Below are 21149 nucleotides of genomic sequence, written 5' to 3'. Positions count from 1 at the left end.
TCCCCCCAGGACTTCGTCAACTTCCTGACCTCCGAACCTTCCGTCGCGAGCTTAAAACACATTTATTCATCTGCGCAGGACTGGATTAGATTTTAAATTTATACTGGTTTTAAATGGGTTTTATTATTTATATTGCTTTTAATAATTCGGCCATGTAGAATAAGTTTTTTAACTGTTATTTTGGTCTGTATTTATATGTGCTTTTTACTTGCCTGTGAACCGCCCTGAGTCCCCTGGGAGATAGGGTGGATATAAATGTGATAAGATAAATAAATAAATAAATAAATATTATAGTGGTAAGCTCTTAAACTGGCATCAGCGAGATCCTGGTTCAAATCCAATCTGAGACACAGAAGCTCTGGAATTGGACAGACTTCCCCTGAGAGATACTGACTGTAGATCAAAAAGTTCCAATAAAAATCAATGTTTCTAGCTTTGCTGGCTGAAGAATTCTGGGATTTGAAGTCCACAAGTCTTAAAGTTGCCAAGGTTAGAGACCCCTGATCTAGATCACAGCAACAGAAACTGCCTCCTCCACCTTTTTCTGAGGCATACCAGAGGTGGATTTCAGCAGGTTCTGACCAGTTCTGGAGAACCGGTAGCGGAACTTTTGAATAGTTCGGTGAACCAGTAGTGAAAATTCTGACTGGCCCTGCCCTATCTATTCTCTGCCTCCCGAGTCCCAGCTGATCAGGAGGAAATGCGGATTTTGCAGTAATCTTCTCCTGGAGTGGGGTGGGAATGGAGATTTTACAGTATCCTTCCCCTGCCACGCCCACCAAGCCATACCCACAGAACCGGTAGTAAAAATTTTTGAAACCCACCACTGAGGTATACCATTTTTCGGCATCACCTCATCAGCAGCTTTACACCAGCTTATTAGCAGCACTCAGGTTGCTGGTTCTTTCAGGCTCCTCTGCCAGTTTCATCTCACCCTTACTCGTGTCATGATACCTTGCATCCAGCCAAGTCCATTGCTGGCTCCTGTTCTCCTCACACACAAAGCAGGGGTGAAATCCAGGAGGTTCTGACAGGTTCTGGAGAACTGTTAGTGGAAATTTTGAGTAGTTTGGAGAACTGGCAAATACCATCTCTGTCTGGCCCCAGTGTGGGGTGGGAATGGAGATTTTGCAATATCCTTTCCCCAAGAGTGGAGAGGGGATGGAAATTTTGCAATATCCTTCCCCCAGGAGTGGGGAGGGAATGGAGATTTTGCAGTATCCTTTTTTTAAAAAAAAATTTATACCCCGCCCTTCTCCGAAGACTCAGGGCGGCTTACATTGTGTAAGGCAATAGTCTCATCCTATTTGTATATTTATATACAAAGTCAACTTATTGCCCCCCCAACAATCTGGGTCCTCATTTTACCTACCTTATAAAGGATGGAAGGCTGAGTCAACCTTGGGCCTGGTGGGACTCGAGCCTGCAGTAATTGTAATTGCAGGCAGCTGTGTGTTAATAACAGACTGCATTAACAGCCTGAGCCACTTCCCAGCCTCCCCAGGAGTGGGGAAGGAATGGAGATTTTGCAGTATCTTTTCCCTGCCACACCTACCAAGCCACACCCACAGAACTGGTAGTAAATTTTTTTGAAACCCATCACTGAGGTATACCATATGCTGCCATCACCTCCTATCTTATTTTACCAACTCTGATAAATGCTGCCACCTATAAAATTCTCTATCATGACTCTTTATCTCTCCGCCACCTCTGTGTATGTATGAGAAAGAGATTACAGTTGTTTCAATGTATGATGATGAAATGCTGACACTGGTAGGAAAACAAAATTATAAAAGGTAGCTGTGCCATGCCTACAATTAATAGTGTAAACAGCTTAATAGGCATAGAAGATGCAAACAGATGTTCTAATTGCATGTCTGTGAGAAACTGATCTGTACTACTTCCAGTTTAACTTGACCTCTGAAAGTTTCAGTCCCATGAGCAATTTCAGTGATTTATTAATTTGGACACAATGAATACCAGAAAAACAAGCAGTATTTTTATGCACCACTGAGCTAAAACAGTGTGTGTGTGTGTGCGCGCGTGCGCGTACGCACATGTAGAATTTATTTTTTCCTGTGAAATGTATAATTAATATATGTAGCCCATTTTATTATATGGAATGAAACTTTTTAAAAGGGGCATGAATCACAACAAATATAAATTCTTTCCCAAGGTAGCTAATCCATTGTTATTCTGCCAACAAGAAACATTTAATTGTTTACTGGAGCAGAATATCACTGAAGGTTTTCCAGTGCTGAATCTTTTTTTATTGAATACTCATATCAAAGTAGATATCAAAGCAGTTCGTTCAGAGTCTTGCAATACACTGAGATAAAGCTATGTGTCACCAAAATAGGAAATTCTTCAGAAGTTGGCCATTGGGAAGCACAATCATCTGATTGTGATGAACAAGATTGTAATGACCATGTGACCAAGAGCAATTGGCTATGTGACATAGTATATTTTATACAAGACAATTCAATGGGTCCCCATGCTCAGTAGTGGGATTCAAGTAATTTAATAACCGGTTCTCTGCACTAATGATTTCTTCCAACAACCAGTTTATCAAACTACTCAGAAAGTTAACAACCAGTTCTCCTGAAGTGGTGCGAACTGGCTGAATTCCACCACTGCCCATGCTGTTGGCTTCCCATCAGGTGTATATGATGTGGGTCAAAAATATTTTATCATATTTTATTATTTGTTTTAATTATTCTATTGTGGAGGTGTTATTGTATTTCATGCATAATTCATAAACCACCAAGAGTCTTTTTGATTGTGATTATTATTTATTATTATTATTTATTTGATTTTTATACCGCCTTTCTCCCGAAGGACTCAGGGCGGTGTACAGGCAAGATAAAACCAACAATACAATATACAGGTTAAAATACTGTTTAAAAAACTTATTTAGATTAGCCTGAAAATTAAAATTTGCCGTAAACTAAAAACCCCGTTTAAAAATTAATAAAATTTCACATTAAAAAATCCAATTTAAGCCAGCCCCGCGCGGATAAAGAGATGTGTCTTCAGTTCACGACGGAATGTCCGAAGGTCAGGTATTTGGCGTAAACCCGGGGGAAGCTCGTTCCAGAGTGTGGGAGCCCCCACAGAGAAGGCCCTTCCCCTGGGGGCCGCCAGCCGGCATTGTTTGGCGGACGGCACCCTGAGAAGTCCCTCTCTATGGGAGCGTACGGGTCGGTGGGAGGCGTGTGGTAACAGCAGGCGGTCCCGTAAGTACCTAGGTGTGATGAACATAAAACAATAAATAAAACAATACATACATACATATATGCATACATACATACATACATACATACATACCTCATTACGTACGTAATCAATTACCTTGGTTTCCTGGCACAGTTGCCATCAGTTCCTGGTACAAATGGTAAAATAACTTCAAAACAGCAGTGAGCATAAGTTATGGTGAAATGGAGTAGTGGAGATGAGGATATATGATAAATGGCAGTTTCCTGGTTTTTCTTTATCCCAGTGGTGATAACGTGAATTGAGACTCTACACTAATATTACTCTATCCCAAGCAAAATGTTTCTTTGTTTGTTTTTCCTTTTTTAAAAAATCCAGCCATTCATTTTTCCTTCACTGATTTTGTGGTTCCATAATTGATTTTCTATATTTGAACAATACACCTCTTTTTCAATCCATATGCATTTATGAACTATTCATTCTTGATCTAATTTACTGCACAAATTTCTTAAGTACTCATTTCCACTGCATTCAACTTATTTTTTTTTGTTTTTTCCTCCCTCACCTCTCATTTCTGTATAACAGAGGATTGAAACATTCTCCTCAATATCTTTGTACTAGCATCTACATATATTACAATTTTTCCTTTTATTTCATCACCTTTAGTAAACATTCTACAAGAATAAAACTCACTTTCTCTCCTTTGTCCCCCTGCCTGAAGTCCAGAAGGATATTGTTTTTTCTTTCAATCTTAAATGAAGATGCTGTAATATAATGAGCATAGCTCTTTATTCTGACTAGATAGCACTAGGATTGTGGGATAAGTCTTCCTGTGGTTCTCTATTTTGCACCTTTTAACAAAATTTTTAAGACAATATATGCTAGACAATATAGATCAACAATGTTTGCAAATTAGCTAATTCTGTGCTATTACTTGAACAACATATTCCAAATAATAGGAGTATTCTTTTTTACTTTGGTGTTGGTACAGGCACTTGTACCATACATTGCATTAATTAAGTGTAAATTGCATCAAGATATTAATATACATATAATGTCATTACCAACTAATTTTTATGTTGATCTAAGACTGTAAAATATTACTACTTATTCACAAATATTAACACATTTATTGACAAAGTCATTGTAAGATGCAATGGATCAGGACCATGCATTACGTTGGAGTTCAAGATTTATTGCTCAAGCCCGTACACAAAAATCTAGTCAACTAAAGTTCAATAATAAATTGGCACCAGATGAGCGTCAATGGAATTCAAGAGGGGTTGAACCATTTGTGGCAATGTAATGACTTTCAGCTGATGATACCCTTGACACCACCTCTCCCCCCAGTTCTGCCTCTCTTCTCCAACAGTCATATTGTACATGACACATATTACTAATATTTATGGAAAGAAACATTTTGAATTATTACTTTCAGTTTATTCCAGTTAGAAATAATTATGACTTAATTTATAAGACGTTTACAGTTTTTTAAAATGTCAGCATTACAGTAGATGATATACTGGGTATCATGATTGTTGGTATTCCAGCTTTGCATTATATATTAAGTATTAAAACGAAAGAGGGAAGAATATGCAAAAAGGGAAAATTGACAAAAAAGGAAAAAAGCTTTCTTTGGTGCAGATGAAAATCTAAAAATCAATGACTTTTTGAACTAGAATAAATGGTAACAAAGAGTTCTTCTATCTTCATAAACAAGTCTAATCATCAAAACCCAAATTTAAAATTTTTGCTTCAGAGTACAAAGTACTACTTAATTGGATGCAACTGTTTGGAAAGGACTTGGTCAGATGCAACCTTTTTAGGCTAATAAAAGTTGCTATTGTTTTATTGTATATTTTATTAGTTTATGAACTGTAAGCCACTAAAATGCTTGGTTAAGAAGGCATACAAATAGATACAAGTAAAAATAAATTATAACTAAAATTTCTATAAACTATAACTATATTTGCAATGATAATTAATAATTATAGAAAGTAATGTTGAAATATTAGTAAATATTTTAATATTAGACTATGTTAATGATATTTCTATAATATGAAAGAGATGCTATACGTTAGTCTTAATTGATACTTCCTTATGCTCAGAGCCTTAAGAATAGTCCAAATGCTATGAATAGAAATTAAAAACAGATGGTGGAAAGAATTCCAAGAAACTGAAACACAGGGAGTAATATACCAAGTTAGCAGAGAGGAAAAGGAGTGTCTCTAGAGTATGGTGTGTCCCTTTTCTTATATAATATGACATTTTGAGCTCAATTTGAATGTTGCTGCAAAATAGTTTATACAATTCATGTAGGAGCTATCATATCAGACTACCTATATTATAAAATGTTTGCAGCAAAAATGACAGGTTATGTTTTTATATTTGGATTTAGCTTGAAATCCAGGGACAGCAAAATACTGATACTAGAATATTTGAAAGCCTAGCAATGATTTTCATAAGAAATAAAGTGTTGGATGAAAAACTTGGCATTAAGATGAATGTTAGATAAGCATGCCTAGCACTGAATTATAAGTAGCTTTAACAATTTTGAGGTACATTTTTATTTTTACTTCAATCTTTTTTTTTGTATTAAAAATATTACAGTTCAGCTAGTAGACCTATGGCTTTTATATTATATACTCAAGATATACTTAAGAAGCAGATGTCAAATATTGCTTCGTTCAAAAATTTTCCCTTTGATAAACATTGTTAACTTTTGTGATGTGGTGAAATAAAAGAAATGTTTTGACATAAATACAGCACTTAAACACTTTAAAAAGGAAATACAAATGTTCAAGTAATGCATTTTTCAAAAATCCTACAAGAGGGCTAACCCTAGAATGTGTTAACTTAGATAAGAATAATCTTTGTAAAGACTGTTTTTGCTGTGAATTGTAAAACACCTTTTTCTTCTGGTTAACCATCTTACAAATTATATATACTGAGTTAGTAGAGTTAATACTAAAGCTCTTATTAATTTAGTATCAATGAGCTAGTTTAGTATCAAGTATACGTTGTATTTAGCATAATTGATGTAGTATAATTTTATGACCTTGGAAATGGATATTCCAAAACATTGCACAGGAAGAAAATATTGACTTTTTATAGTATCAAATAAGTGATTAGCATCCAGTTCTATAAGAGATAATCAAAGGCATATGAAAGGCAATAAATAAGCTCCATCTTAAAATGTACTCAGTACATATAATTTCAAAGGGAGAGCTCACCAAAAGCAGCAATGTTTGCAGCATCACAACATGTCACATAACACTCCAAAGGAATGGAGTACATGGAGTGACATCATTGCACTTCTTTTATCAGAATGGTGAAAGCATTATATCATAAATCAGGGGTCTGCAAACTTGGCTCTTTTAAGACTTGTGGACTTAACCCCCCCAGAGATGAAGTCCACAAGTCTTAAAAGAGCCAAGTTTGCAGACCCCTGTCATAGATGAAGAAGGATAAATAAAATAAGAATTATAACAAGTTCTAGAACAACAATGGCAAAACATAATCACAATAAGGACAGCATTCAAATTCCAATCTGAAAGCAGATTGAGTAAAAGCAGAATACAGTTACAACAAAAAGTCAGTTTACATAGAAGATCAAGTTCCAAAAACAAATTCTGGTAGCATCATTGGTTGATGTTTTGACCGTTCTTAAAATGCCTTTTTAAGAGATAAGAAGGGTTTTTCAACAAAACAAGAACTTCAAAACGACTTTTGTGAATATTTTTAGTTGTCAGCTTAACACTATGAAATTTGCAAATAGACTTCGATCTTTGTTGACTTCACACTGGAAAAACTATGTTATCAGGTTTTATCTTTGTGCAATCAGGGAGAGAAAGGATATTAATAGTAAAGATGAAATATTTTCTAGTAAGTTACCAACCTTATGTTTATCCAATCAAGAATGGAAAAGCACTAATTTTTTGCAAGTCTGATGGCTGTCAGTAAATACAACCCCCACCCCAACCCCACCATACCTGCTAAGGAGATTAGAGAAGAATGGGGAAAGAAAGGTTTGTGTTTTCGTGACTTTTGAATATTTGTGGAAAAACACTTTTTTTACAATTGAGTTTCTATGGCTGTAGCACAATAGATCAGTTTTCATTACTGATTTTATCGGGCAGAATGAGCAAACTGATTCATGGAACATTTTTTTGGTTGCACAAAATTATCTTAATGTGGCATTTGAAAAAGGTCCCTAAATAAATTTTACCCTCTACCCGTCATGTCCCTTTACTGTCATCTTTATAGCAATATAATGAAGTGGAGCTCTTGTTATGATTGGTCAGGGAGACTATTTGCAATTGAGAGACTTTTTATTTTTGGAGATTCTTTGCATGATGTGGAATCACAGAAAAATATGATTCTATAGTTCAGGGGTCTCCAACCTGGGCAACTTTCAATTTTCAGCCTGGGAAATTTCAGAATTCTGGGAGTTGAAGTCCGCTAGGCTGAAAGTTGCCCAGGTTGGAGACCTCTGCTGCCCATATATTGGAGTTAGTTTATTGAAACCAATATACTTACAGAACACCTTTGCTATTAGACTATATGCCTAATATAACAAAAGCTGCCATATTTAAAGTTGATTTCAATGTTGTATCTAAGTTGCAAAATGGAAAATAACATGCCTCAATTATATAATGCAAAGTGCTTCTGGAAAAATGTCATAATTCTCTGCACCATTTGTAATACATAAACACAAATGAGTAAATGATATTCATCCAGTTATTACTGAATTACAATTTCCAGCATTCTTTCCTTTTGCCAACTGGTTAGTACTTCTAGTAATTGTAATTTAGCAATGGCAGATCTAAATAAAACATATTTATTTTCTACATAAGTAACTTAAAGAGTAATCATCTTATTGGTTAAAATAATTTGTAATTGAACTGACAGTTTTTATATCATCTTTTACTTCTTTCATTATATAGTAAAATATTTAGTAAAAAATCGTATGTCTAATGTTCTACTATGTCTATTTTTCCAGTTCTTATATTTTTGTTTATTTTCAATTTATAATCTATTACTTTTAATTTGATAGACAAAAAAGACTAATCGAAACAAAGGTTTTATAGATTATGCAAATGCTTAGTATTTTTCAACTATCTTAAAAGATTAGAGAACATATGATGAATATTAAAAGGCTGAGACTGAATCATAACAGCACCTGGAAGTATCAAAGAAACTTTCATACAGTGTATGCAATGATGCTGGAAAACAGAAAAGAAAAGGCAAGTTGGAGAAATTTCATACAGTATCAGTCCAGTTTCCTAGCTCTTCTTCTCTTTTAAAATTAGAAAGCTGTGTTTAAAACTTATGAAAAATATTCAACAAATGGATAATCCTAAAACAAACTCATATAAAACTGTCGATAAAGGCTATAAATCAATATAACTTCTAAATTGTTTTATGTATGTATTTTACATATGTACTTTTAGCATGCTGAATCACATGCTATTTTCCAATCAATAACATTACAATAATTTCCATAAATGTTTATGTTAACTAATGAAACATCTGTTGAGCAGCTCATGGTTCAAATAGAGTCATACAAGGATCATGGTTAGAGGTGGTTAGAGGTGGAATTATATTTGCACTGAATTTCACTATACTGTTGTGGCTCCCCCCCGGGCCTGGCCCCCTGCCAGAAAGTGACTCAGAGAGTGAGGGGGAAGGCCCGTCATGGCTCCCCTCTGCAGGGCCGGCCTCTCTGGCTCAGCTCCAGGAGCCAGAGGCAGGCCAGGTAGAGGAGGTGACGAGGCCTCTGACTCCTGTATCTCCCCCCAACCAGGCAACGCTTCCAGACCAGCTGTGGACAATCAGTCCTGGTTAGATCCCAGGTTTCCTAGACAAGAGAGGCGGGAACAACAGAAGAAGGGGTGGGGCAGGCCTAGAGAGTGCTGAGTCATGGAGCCACACCCCACAGGGTATAAAAGCAGGAGGGGCTTCTCTAGTACTTCGTGATGGACAGAAAAAAACTGACTGGAGAAAACTTGAGCTGAACTATTTGACTGAGCATTTGGCCTGGATTGCTGTTTGTTCCTGACTTCCTGGTTGCTCCGGTAACATCAGGGAAGATAAAGAAAACCTTGGCAGACGTTTGTTGGTCTGCTGCCAGAGCTGATAGCTGCCGTGGACTAAATTGCTGGCTAATTGAGTCAGTTCACGTGTCTCCCGGACTGAGGTGGTGGTGGGGACAGAACATATACTGTATTTATTGTCTAATATATGCACTACGTCTTTAAGAGGAAAGATGGTGCTTAACATCTTAAGAATGTTTTTTTCAAAAGTCAATATCTCACAATCAAATGTATTGTATTTTTTAAAATTTCTAATTCTTTAAAAAGCACTCCAGACTTAAAAGATTTTAGAATCTTTGCACAAAGAACAATGTTGCGAAATCATTGGATCAAATAAATACACAGAAATACAATAATCCAAAGTTATATTAAAATTCTACATCTTATCCATTTGGCTCTGATGATTCCCCAATAAATTGGAGACTATTGAATTCTGACTATCCAACATGCAATAAAAAAATGAAGAAATAGGTCTATTTTGCCATCTTTAATTGCAAACAGTCAACTCCATCTTCTTTGTATCCACTTGTCCTTTATTCCATCTTCCACCAGACTGGCTCCAAGTTTTTCTCTAGTTCTACATATGCTTTTCAAACAATAAGTTTCTGAATAAATTATATTTCTATACCGTAGGGCAGGGTCCCCAAAAATGGCAGTTTAAGACTTATGGACTTCAACTCCCAGAATTCTCCAGCCAGCTATGCTGGAGTCCACAAGTCCACAAGTCTTAAAGCTGCCAAGTTGGAAGACTTCTGCCCTAGGGAATAACCTGCTACTCCACAAAACTGTTTTCTAGGACATTAGAAATATCTCAAAATCCACTAGTTAGACTGGACCATCTGAAACAGTAATTCTCCCAGTGTAGGGTAATGACTGGTTAAACTCACCTCCATGAAGAAATGAGTTGTCCATGACAAAAGATTGATGGAAATATCTCCCAGTAATAATTCATGTCTCATCTGCTTTGAGGTAAAACCCAAGTCTAATATCTCTGGCTAGCTCTATAATTCAGACCTGGTCCCAGCTCATGGTTATAATCATATTTTGAATTCACGACCTCTGCAAAACCCTAGAGAAGGTATTAGCAGGTTAGGTAAATCAATAACCACCATGCAGGGAGATTGGGTAATTCAGGAAGGGCTAGGAGGATGATATAATAACTGCATCTGCAGTTTCTGCCTTGGCCCTAACCTCATAAATATTGCCTCACAATAAGCCACCTGAAGAATGATGTCCCTCAGAACTTCCATTCCCTGGAAATTGAGTGTGTTACTTTACCCAAGAGGTTGCTGAATAGATTTCATTGAGAAGCAGTCCCTCTCAACTCCCAGTCAGGAATTGGTTATGCATGCCAGATCTGTTCTCTTGTCCATGGCTATATCATTGATGAGGTTAGGTTTAATGCAGACTGATCAGCATTCATCAGTCTGAACTTGAGCAAATTCTTGTTTTTAGAAAGAATGACCTTAGCCATATGCTTATTATTCATAAATACAAATATTTATTATTCCATCTTCAAGTAGCCACTCAACAATGCTGTTACTATTCTCCAGAAATTCACCCAATGCTGTAAATAGCTTCAACATATCCTCATTGCTGGAAAAGGGCAGTTTAAGAATATCAATACTAAGGAAGGAACAAGCTAACTTTTTATGTTAAAAGTAACCTGTCTTCTCAAAAAATTGCAATTAAGCATGTTTTAAGTTTCTTTACTATACTGTACACATGGACATGTTTTAAGTGTGAGGATCCATAAAGAATGATTGAAATATTTATTTGTGCATGGGAAGGGTGAGTTAAACATTTCTGCTCTTCTTTGAGGTTTGGTATGTGGATTCTAGAGAAAAACAAAGAATGCTTAATATTATATCTCTAACCATCCAATATTTGATAAAAATATACCACTGGGCTTCACATCTTTCTTTTAGTATTTGTTTCAATTTTAATAACTTATTATGTTTATTATTTTGACTGGAACCCTACCACATGAATTGCTTTGTTAGGAAATGGAGTATAGATTTAGCAATTTATTAACTTTGTTAGTGTTATATAATCCAAGGCACAAATTACTTCTTTGAAAGAAAAGAGGCAAAACCTTTTTCCTGTTTATTTTGGGAAAACATATTGTCGAAGCCAGAGCCAAGTAGGAAGAAGCTGGAAGCGATCTGAAAGTAAGCTCAGGTCTGCATGATGGTAGAGTGAAGAAGAGATGGACATAGCAAGTTAGACATCCCTCTTTCTTTTTTTAATCCAAGCTATAATAATGGAAAATATTCATTGTATGTATTAATGCCACAATTTCAGCTTGGTATCATGAGCTGAAGAAAGAATTTTAAAAGATCAATACAACTTGTAGAAGGGACAATGGATTCAGCTCTATTAAATATTAAAATTATTCTAAATGATTTTATGTTAAAAGAGACTTCTCAATCCCTTTTGGGGTACTGAGGAACTTCCACATTTAATTTACATAAACTGGAACTAAGATGTTTCCGTTTTTGCAATGCATTTTTGCAACCATGATAATTTCTGCACATTTGCATTTGGAATGGCATATGAAAGTCCCATGTGGTTCAAGATCAAGATACACTAAAATGTAATTTGCTGACAGAAAAGTTTTAAGCCATGGGAAGATAGCTTCTTGGTGCCTCAAACATAAATCTTTATATGACTCACTTGAGCATTCTTTAATACTTTATTCTGTAAAGTATAGTTGATATATTAATGTCATCTTGAAGGAATTTTAGCTTCAAAAACAGAAGAAAAAAGATTTCCAGTTGTTGGGAATTTGAGATTTTAGCCATTTCTATTTATAAAATATTTACCACTAGTTGAGAAAAAAATACCTTTCTCCTGCCAATATCAAGGGAAAATGTCTACATAAATTAAAGCTCAGAACCACTTTGGTTAGAAATTGTAACAAATCTTCTGGGAACTCAGAAACGTTGTTGTTTTGTGGCATTCCTTCCATCCCTTAATATGTTCTAATGAATGATATTGAAAGATAAGAAATGTATCTTTCTGAAAACATCTGGCCTGGGTTGGGTCCTCCAGGAGCACATTTTAAATTCTGTTTTTAAGTGCTACCAAGTGCTTCTAAACCACTTATATATTTTCTACTAGTAATTAAACAATTCCTGTTAAACCTTCCTATGCAGAACAGGTAAAAAAATGTTAAATTATTCAAATGTGAATGTTCCATTTGCAAATGCAATATAGGCATGACATGCTTTAATCGGCCATGGCATTTGCTTTACTTGGTGCACTATTGCCTGAATCCAGCAATAGCATTGTCTTAAATCTTAGTTTAAATGAATGACAGATCAGGTTACTAATAGGACCTGATTTTAATAACAACAACAACAACAACAACAACAACAACAACAACAACAACAAGAGAGTTGGGAAGGCCTTCTAGTCCAACCTCCTGCCCAGGCAGGAAACCCTACACCATCTCAGACAGATGGTTATCCAACATTTTCTTAAAAATTTCCAGTGTTGGAGCATTCACAACTTCTGCAGGCAAGTCGTTCCACTTATTAATTGTTCTAACTGTAGGAAATTTCTCCATATTTCGAAGTTGCTTCTTTCCTTGATCAGTTTCCACCCATTGCTTCTTGTTCTACCCACAGGTGCTTTGGAGAACAGCCCGACTCCCTCTTCTTTGTGGCAACCCCTGAGATATTGGAACACTGCTATCATGTCTCCCCTAGTCCTTCTTTTTATTAAACTAGACATACCCAGTTCCTGCAACCGTTCTTCATATGTTTTATCCTCCAGTCCCCTAATCATCTTTGTTGCTCTTCTCTGCACTTTCTAGAATCTCAGCATCTTTTTTACATCATGGCGACCAAAACTGAATGCAGTATTCCAAGTGTGGCCTTACCAAGGCATTATAAAGTGGTATTAACACTTCATGTGATCTTGATTCTATCCCGCTGTTTATGCAGCCTCGAACTGTGCTGGCTTTTTTAGCAGCTGCTGCACAGTGCTGGCTCATATCTAAATGGTTGTCCACTAGGATTCCAAGATCCCTCTCACAGGTACTACTATTGAGCAAGGTACCACATATACGGTACCTGTGCATTTTGGTTTTTTTGCCTAAATGTAGAACCTTACTTTTTTCACTGTTGAATTTCATTTTGTTAGATAGCGCCCAATGTTCAAGTCTGTCAAGATCCTTCTGTAACTTGAGCCTATCTTCTGGAGTGTTGGCTATTCCTGCCATCTTGGTGTCATCTGCAAATTTGATGAGTTCCCCATCTATCCCCTTGTCCAAGTCATTGATGAAGATGTTGAAGAGTACTGGGCCTAAAACAGAGCCTTGGAGTACTCCACTGCATACTTCCCTCCATGTGGATGTAGTTCCGTTGAGGACTACACGTTGAGTGCAGTTGGTCAGCCAGTTATGAATCCATCTGGTGGTGGTGCTGTCTAACCCACATTTTTCTACTTTATCTAGTAGTAGGTTATGGTCTACTTTATCAAATGCTTTACTGAAGTCCAAGTAAATTATATCGACAGCATTCCTCTGGTCTACTAATTTTGTCACTTTGTCAAAGAATGCAATAAGATTAGTCTGGCATGATCTGTTTTTGACAAACCCATGTTGGCTTTTGGTTATTACTTTGTTTGCTTCTAGGTGTTTGGTGATTCGTTGCTTGATTATCTTTTCCAGAATCTTACCTGGTATTGAGGTTAGGCTGATAGGTCTGTAGTTTCCTGGATCTGTTTTTTTTCCCTTTTTTGAAGATGGGAAATACATCAGCTCTTTTCCTGTCCTCTGGCAGTTCCCCTGTGCTCCAGGATCTTTGAAAGCTATAGTTCAGTGGTTCTGAGATTTCGTCTGCCAGTTCCTTCAGAACTCTGAGGTGTAATCCATCTGGTCCTGGTGATTTGAACTTGTCTAGGGTAGACAGATGTTCACTTAAAATTTTTTCCCTTATTTTGTGTTCCTAATCTGTTTTTTGTGGTGCTGTTTTTGATAGGTTGGATTGTTTTTTCCTTTTGTGTAAAAACAGATGCAAAAAATGAGTTAAGTAGATCTGCTTTCTCCCTGGTGCTTGTCACCTTCTTGCCACTTTCTCCCAGCAATGGGCCAATTGTTTCCTTGACTTTTTTCTTGTTTTTAACATGTTGGAAGAACCTTTTTTTGTTATTTTTTACTTTTGTTGCAAGCCTTTGTTCATTGTGAGCCTTAGCTTTCCTCACTTCATCTTTACAGGCTTGGGCTATTTGCTGATATTCTGCCTTAGTTAGTTTGCCCCTCTTTCCACTTTTTATACTTGTCCTTTTTGTCTTTCAATTTGTCAGATAGTTCTTTATGCATCCATGCTGGTTTCTTTTGAGATCTATTATTTTTCTTCTTCATTGGTATTGTGCTAGACTGGGTTTTATAATCTCACTTTTCAAAATTTCCCAAGCTTCTTGAGTTGTTTTCCCTTGAGGATTTTCATCCATGGAATCCTTCCCAAGGTCTCTCTAGGTTTATTGAAATTGGCTTTCTTAAAGTCCAAGACTCTAGTTTGACTTTGTTCTACTACTGGTTCTTGCATAATGTTGAATTCCAATATTGCGTGATCACTTGCCCCCAAGGTTCCTGTAGCTTCAACACCTTCTATCATTTCATCTCTGTTAGAGAGAATTAAGTCCAATATGGCTGATCCCCTTGTTCCCTTCTCTACTTTTTGGGAAACAAAGTTGTCTGCTAGGTTTGTTAGGAACCTGTTGGATCTTCCACTTGGTGCAGAGTTTGTCTCTCAGTTGATGTCAGGGTAGTTAAAATCCCCCATTACTACTGCGATGTGCTTCCTACATACCTTAGGTAGCTGACTAGCAAAAAGTTCATCTACTTCCTCTGTTTGGTTGGGTGGCCTATAGTATAGCCTATGGCAATATCATTCCCCCCCCTCCTTTAATATTGACCCAAATGCATTCAAGATGATTTTCATCATTGTTGTGCTCTATTTCTGTAGAGATGTAGTTATTTCTTATATATAGTGCAACTCCACCTCCTCTTTTATTTGGTCTATTTCTTTTAGATAATTTATATCCCTCTAGCTGTATGTTCCATTTGTGGGTTTCATCCCACCAAGTTTCCGTAATGGCAACAATATCATATCTGCCCTCATTTACTTGAATTTCTAATTCACCCTGTTTATTCCTCATACTCTGTGCATTGGTGTATAGACATTTGAGTCCATTTGGATTGACCTTGTGTTTACTGTCTACGTAAACTGTGTTGTGCCTGACTGCCCCCACTTTCTTGCCACCTGTTGGTTTAGTGCACACTATTACATGCTTGGTTTTGCTTGATAGCAGGGCTGATAATCTTACCCACACAGACATCTATGTTACATGCACTGATAACCCTTTTAATTTTGGATTGCTGGGGACAGAAATTTTCTCTATCAATTAATTCTCTGTCCCCATCGTTCAGTTTAAATGTTTATCCAGAAAATCTGTGAATTTATTGCTAAGTAACTCAGTCCCTTTCTTTAATGGATGCAATCCATCTCTTTTGTACAGTTTTTCATTGGACCAGTTGCAGACATTGAATACACATTCAGTTATAACTGAATACACATTCAGTTATGTGTATTTAAAATGTTTTTACTTTTTAGGCAAAATGGTAAATAAGGCAAAGGGATAAATAAGGGATATAAATAAATGTTTATTCTATAACTACATTTCATTAATTTTTACTGTTTCCATTTATTGAGCTTGTACAAATTTTCTTTTAACAACACCACATAATTCCATATCACTCGATTTATTTCTACTGGAAATAGGTGTTAACATTTCCACTTGTATTCCAAGTTATGTTTGGGTAGGAACTGTCTTGGATTTTATGAATTGATTAAATGTTTATTAGAGTCACAGTATCCCACTGATTTTTTTTTCTTTTTTTGGGAGCCCCAGTGGAAAGATTACAGATTGTGTCCAACAAGTTGACATTCAGGCTACATTAAACACCAGTAATTACTTGCATAACAGGGCTGTCAATGATTTATAAACTCTGCAGACAGAAAAATAGTATCTCATTCAAAGCAATAAGTTACTCATAAGTTTATTATTTAAACAGATTTCTTGTTTTACCTATAATAATAGCATTAAGGATGTAGATGTACATGTACGGGATTTGGTTCACAATTCCTGCATATATCATTTCCTTTAATGCAAACTCAAGTGGTAAATGGCAACTACAATGGAATATACATCCATTGGGAGAAAATACGATGGCATCAATGTGCTTTGAGATACCCCATTATATACTCTACAATAATATGTACGCAAGGGATTAAACTATTAAATAAGAGTCAATTCTCAGTCACCTTGACAAGCTGAGTTTATATTAGAGGGGGGGAAAAGTGAGGCAAGTAGATGATTGAATGCCCTGCTTAAAATAGATAGTTGGTTGGAGCTCTAAAACGGTTCTTAGGGTGGAGATTACATAGTCTTAAACAGTAAAGCAAGGTTGACTTGTTTTAAATGTCTAAGCCGCGGTGTCAAACTCAAGGCCTAGGGGCCAGATCCGGTCTGCAAGGTGCTTAGATTTGGCCCACAGGGCCACCCTGGAAACAGCAAAGTGCCTCTGCCGGTGAAAATGGAGCTCAGGAGAGCCATACATGGCCATCCCACGTTCCATTTTTGCTGGCAGAGGGTTGCAGGAGGCAATCGCAGCTGAAAACAGAGCTCAGGAGCCTGTTTTTGCTGGCAGAGTGCTTGGGCCACCATGGGCACTGCCAACTCGAGTGATGTCAAGCTGGACACGCCCACGTTGGCCCCCTGAGGTCAAACACAATCCTGATGTGGCCCTCAATGAAATCAAGTTTGACATCCCTGGTCTAAGCCTAACTTGTAGATAGAACATTTTTTTGGACAAAGATTAAGCATGTAATTGCCAATAAATTAATACGATGTACCAGACCATGTTCCAGTTTGGACTAATGAGCCAGTTTTGTCCAGTGGTTAAAGCACCAAGTTAGAAAGTGGGACACTGTGAGTTCAAGTTCTGTCTTAGCCATGAAAGCCAGCTGGATGATTTTGAGTCAGTCATTATCTCTCAGCCCACATGAGTTGTTGTGGGAAAAATAGGAGGAGGAAGGTACAGTATGTTGGATATGTTCACCCTTTTGAATTTATTTGTAAAAATAATATAGGCAGGATACAAATAAATAAACAAAAATATCCTGAAATGGCTTGGTACAAATTTTAAAATATTTAACATAAATTTTAAAATATTTACACACAGAGTTCCCATCCAGCAGTTTTAGTAAAATAAGTAAAACAGAAATCACAAAAGGAAATGATATAAAAATGAAAGCAAAAGTATTTCAAGGCCCATATTGTATAAATGAACTTCAAGAAGTAAGTATCTTATGTCTTGGTTGTTGATCTATTCGGGGGTCCAGTATAGGAAGCTAGGTAAAGGGGGCAGTGGCTTCAAAGAGTTGCTGACAGGTGTTATTGTGCACTCCTGCTGTTTTGAAGCATCTTTTTTGAAACTCTTTTGAAATACTGCATATTCATATTACTTATTTCTAGCTACTAGGTTATATTCTTAAATATATACCTATTTATTTATATAAGTACCCATATTTTTCGGAGTATAAGACGCTCCAAACTATAAGACGCACGTACCTTTTTTGGGGAGAAAAACAAGAAAAAAATCTGCCTCCCGGCAATTTGCCTCCTTGCAGCAAACAGCGGAAGCAATGGCCATCCCTGCAGCCTGAAACAGCTGAGGGTTGGGAGGCCAATCCAACTGACAATTAACTGCCTGTGTTAATCAGGCTGTGCTGAAGCTGAAACGGGTTGTTTGCTGTTTGCTGCAAGGAGGTAAATTGCTGGGAGGCAGAGGCCAAAGGATGGGGGCTGGTGGGAGGGCAGAGCGACATTCGGTGTATAAGATACACCCCAATTTTCACCTTTTTTAAGGGGGAAAAAGTGCATCTTATACTCTGAAAAATATGGTATTTGTTTAACTTGTATCTCACTTTACCTAAAATCCAGTGAGACATTCATCCATTTTGAGAAAGTTGCCTACTTGTTTACGATCAGACTTCTTAACAGGGATGGATGACTTAATCTATTTCTGGTGGTGATTGAGTCACATATATTATATATTTTGGAATATGTAAGAATCAGGGTTGATTCTTGATGACTGTCTTGGCTAGTTCTTTCAGTTTTCTTGGCAAGATTTCAGAACTGATTTATCATTGCTTCTTCCTATGGCTGAGAGAGAGTGAGTGGAGCAGGGTCACCCAAACTAGCTTTGTGTTTAAGGTGGGTCTAGAATTCATGGTCTCCTGGTTCCATACCTTAGGCCCATGATGGCAGACCTATGGCATGCATGCCAGAGGGGCACGCAGCACCCTCTCTGCTGGCACATGCGCCGTCGCCCCAGGTCAGATCTTCGTGGCGCTTCTTTCGTGAGCTTCTGTTTCCCTGCAAATGATGAAACAGAAGCTCAAGAAAGAAAAAGATCTTACCACTTGTCACTCTGCCAGTGTTGGGATGCCCTGCCTCCCGCCCGCCAACTGGTCTTTGGGTCTCTGCTGCGCATGCGTGGATGTCCCTACATGCATGGATGTCCCTGAATGCATGGATGTCCTTGCATGTGTGGATGTCTGTGCATATCTGCGCATGCACACAAGCACACAACCTTTCAGTTTGGGCATATGCGCATGAGCAGTTTTGGCACTCAATGTCTAAAAGGTTCACCATCACTGCCTGAGGCCTTAAATCACAATACCAAATTGGCTTTTATAGATTCAATATTTCATCCAATTTTAACAGTAGCAGTTTTTTTGAAAAATGTTTTTTTGTGTGCATTTACTTTTAATGAACACACCTTATTGCTGCAGTTTTATTCTTTTTATTATATAATGAACAATCCAATATGCTTTGAATATCATCCCCTTCCCCCCCCTCTTCCACCGATACATCAGTTAAGATTAGGGCAAGCAGTCTCTCATTTTATTTTTCCTGTCTCATGTTTATACATCAATGCATAACACAAGCAAATTGAGAAAAGAAAGGCCGAAGCATTCCTGGTTACTGAACAAAGACAACTTGAAAGAAAAAAAAAGTATAGCTGTAGGACACGTCTTATCTAAAGCTGTCTGGGCTTTTTTTTGATTGGTGCTGAATTGGCCTTCGGAAGTGAGCCCAAAGGGCAGCTTGAACTGTTGCTAAACTGAACCTTTATCACAAACGTTTCCTTTCCACCACTTCACAAACTCAATATATATGAATTGAGAAATAATGTCTGATGTCTCTATGTTTCATTCTGCATTTTAATAAGGAATTCTTGATGGTCCAGTTAGTTTACAAGTTGAATATTAAATCTTGCTTGCAAAGATCATATTTATTTTGTAAAAGACCAACAAGCATATGAAAGTAGATAATGCTGATGTGGAAATAGTTGTGAATCTGAGATGGACTTGTCTGACCTACTGTATACACTGCATAGAATTATTTTGCATTGTGATACAATTGGATATTTGACAAAGCATCAGTTATTTGTCCTTAAGATATTTACTGATTACTGCTTTTTTTAATTGTTAAAGAATTTTGTAAACCCTCTCCCCAAATGTCATGAGGTGTTTTTTTTAAAAATCCTGTCACCAACCCATGCTGCATATGGTATTTAAAACTCAGCAGGAGATCCTGTCACTTATCTCTTGCTATTTTCTGCTTTTAGTGTTCTTTATTTGGTCTTTAAGCTCCAGGCATGAAATTAACCACCAAGGCATTCCTTAAACACAGCTCAGAAACATTACTGGCCATTCCTTAAACACAGCTCAGAAACATTACTGGCATTAACAGCAATGTCAACATAACACAAACACATTACCATAAAAACCCAAACAGGCTTAATTTGTTTTTTACAGATACCAAAACGCCACACTTCAGATAAAATATTTTGATTGAACATTAATTCATTGAGTTGTTGGATGCAGACTCATTTAAAAAATCTAATAATGCAAGAGTGCCAGTTTTCTAAGATGAAAGAGCCAATAATTACATATTTGCATCAATCCAAATATAAAATAGGTATTGCTTAACAGGTATCTCAAAAATATAAACAACTTAATCTGAAATCAGTTTCATAGTTCAAATTACACATTTTTTCTGTGTAAAGAATGAGGGATAAAGTGACAAGATGTGTAATATTAGCAATGATGGTAAAAATATCTGAAATGTGACATAGAAGAAGATAAACCCATACCTATCATAGACTGTGAATAACACAGCTTGAAATCCTGGGATTAGAAAACTTACAACTCCGTCGACTTTGACATGACCTGTGTTTAACACACAAAATCATCTATTGCAATATCCTTCCTGTAAAAGACTACTTCAGCTTCAATCGCAATATTACAAGAGCAAAAATAGATTCAAGCTTAATGTCAACCGCTTCAAACTTGATTGCAGAAAATATGACTTCCGTAACAGAGTTGTTAATGCTTGGAACTCATTACCTGACTCCATAGTCTCTACTCAAAATCCCAAAATCTTCAACCAAAAACTGTCTACTATTGACCTCACCCCATTCCTAAGAGGACTATAAGGGGTGTGTATAAGAGCACAAAAGTGCCTACCGTTCCTGTCCTATTGTTCCCTTCATTATATCAAATTAATATAGCTGATGCATATTCTTTACTTATATATATATATATATATTTTCTTCATGGTATGTTTTTTTATGACAATGTTTGTGTATACTGTTGTGACAAAATGAAATTAAAAAAAAAATCTGATGATGCTGGCATTGCATAGATAACATTATCTGCCAGCTATGAAAGACTGTTCACGGCTAGTTGTCTCTTACAC

General features: G+C 36.7%; 1 protein-coding gene across 5 annotated transcripts in view; it reads left to right on the top strand.

The window, feature by feature from the left end:
* The window catches only part of LOC131203152 (uncharacterized), a 126059-nt gene that overhangs the window by 5272 nt on the left and 99638 nt on the right, over positions 1-21149 (top strand). The gene's annotated exons all lie outside the window — the stretch shown is intronic.

Source organism: Ahaetulla prasina, chromosome 8, assembly GCF_028640845.1.
Source record: "Ahaetulla prasina isolate Xishuangbanna chromosome 8, ASM2864084v1, whole genome shotgun sequence".
Lineage (NCBI taxonomy): Eukaryota > Metazoa > Chordata > Lepidosauria > Squamata > Colubridae > Ahaetulla > Ahaetulla prasina.
The sequence above is the reverse complement of the archived record's forward strand: the minus strand, read 5'-3'. Positions and strand labels throughout refer to the sequence as shown.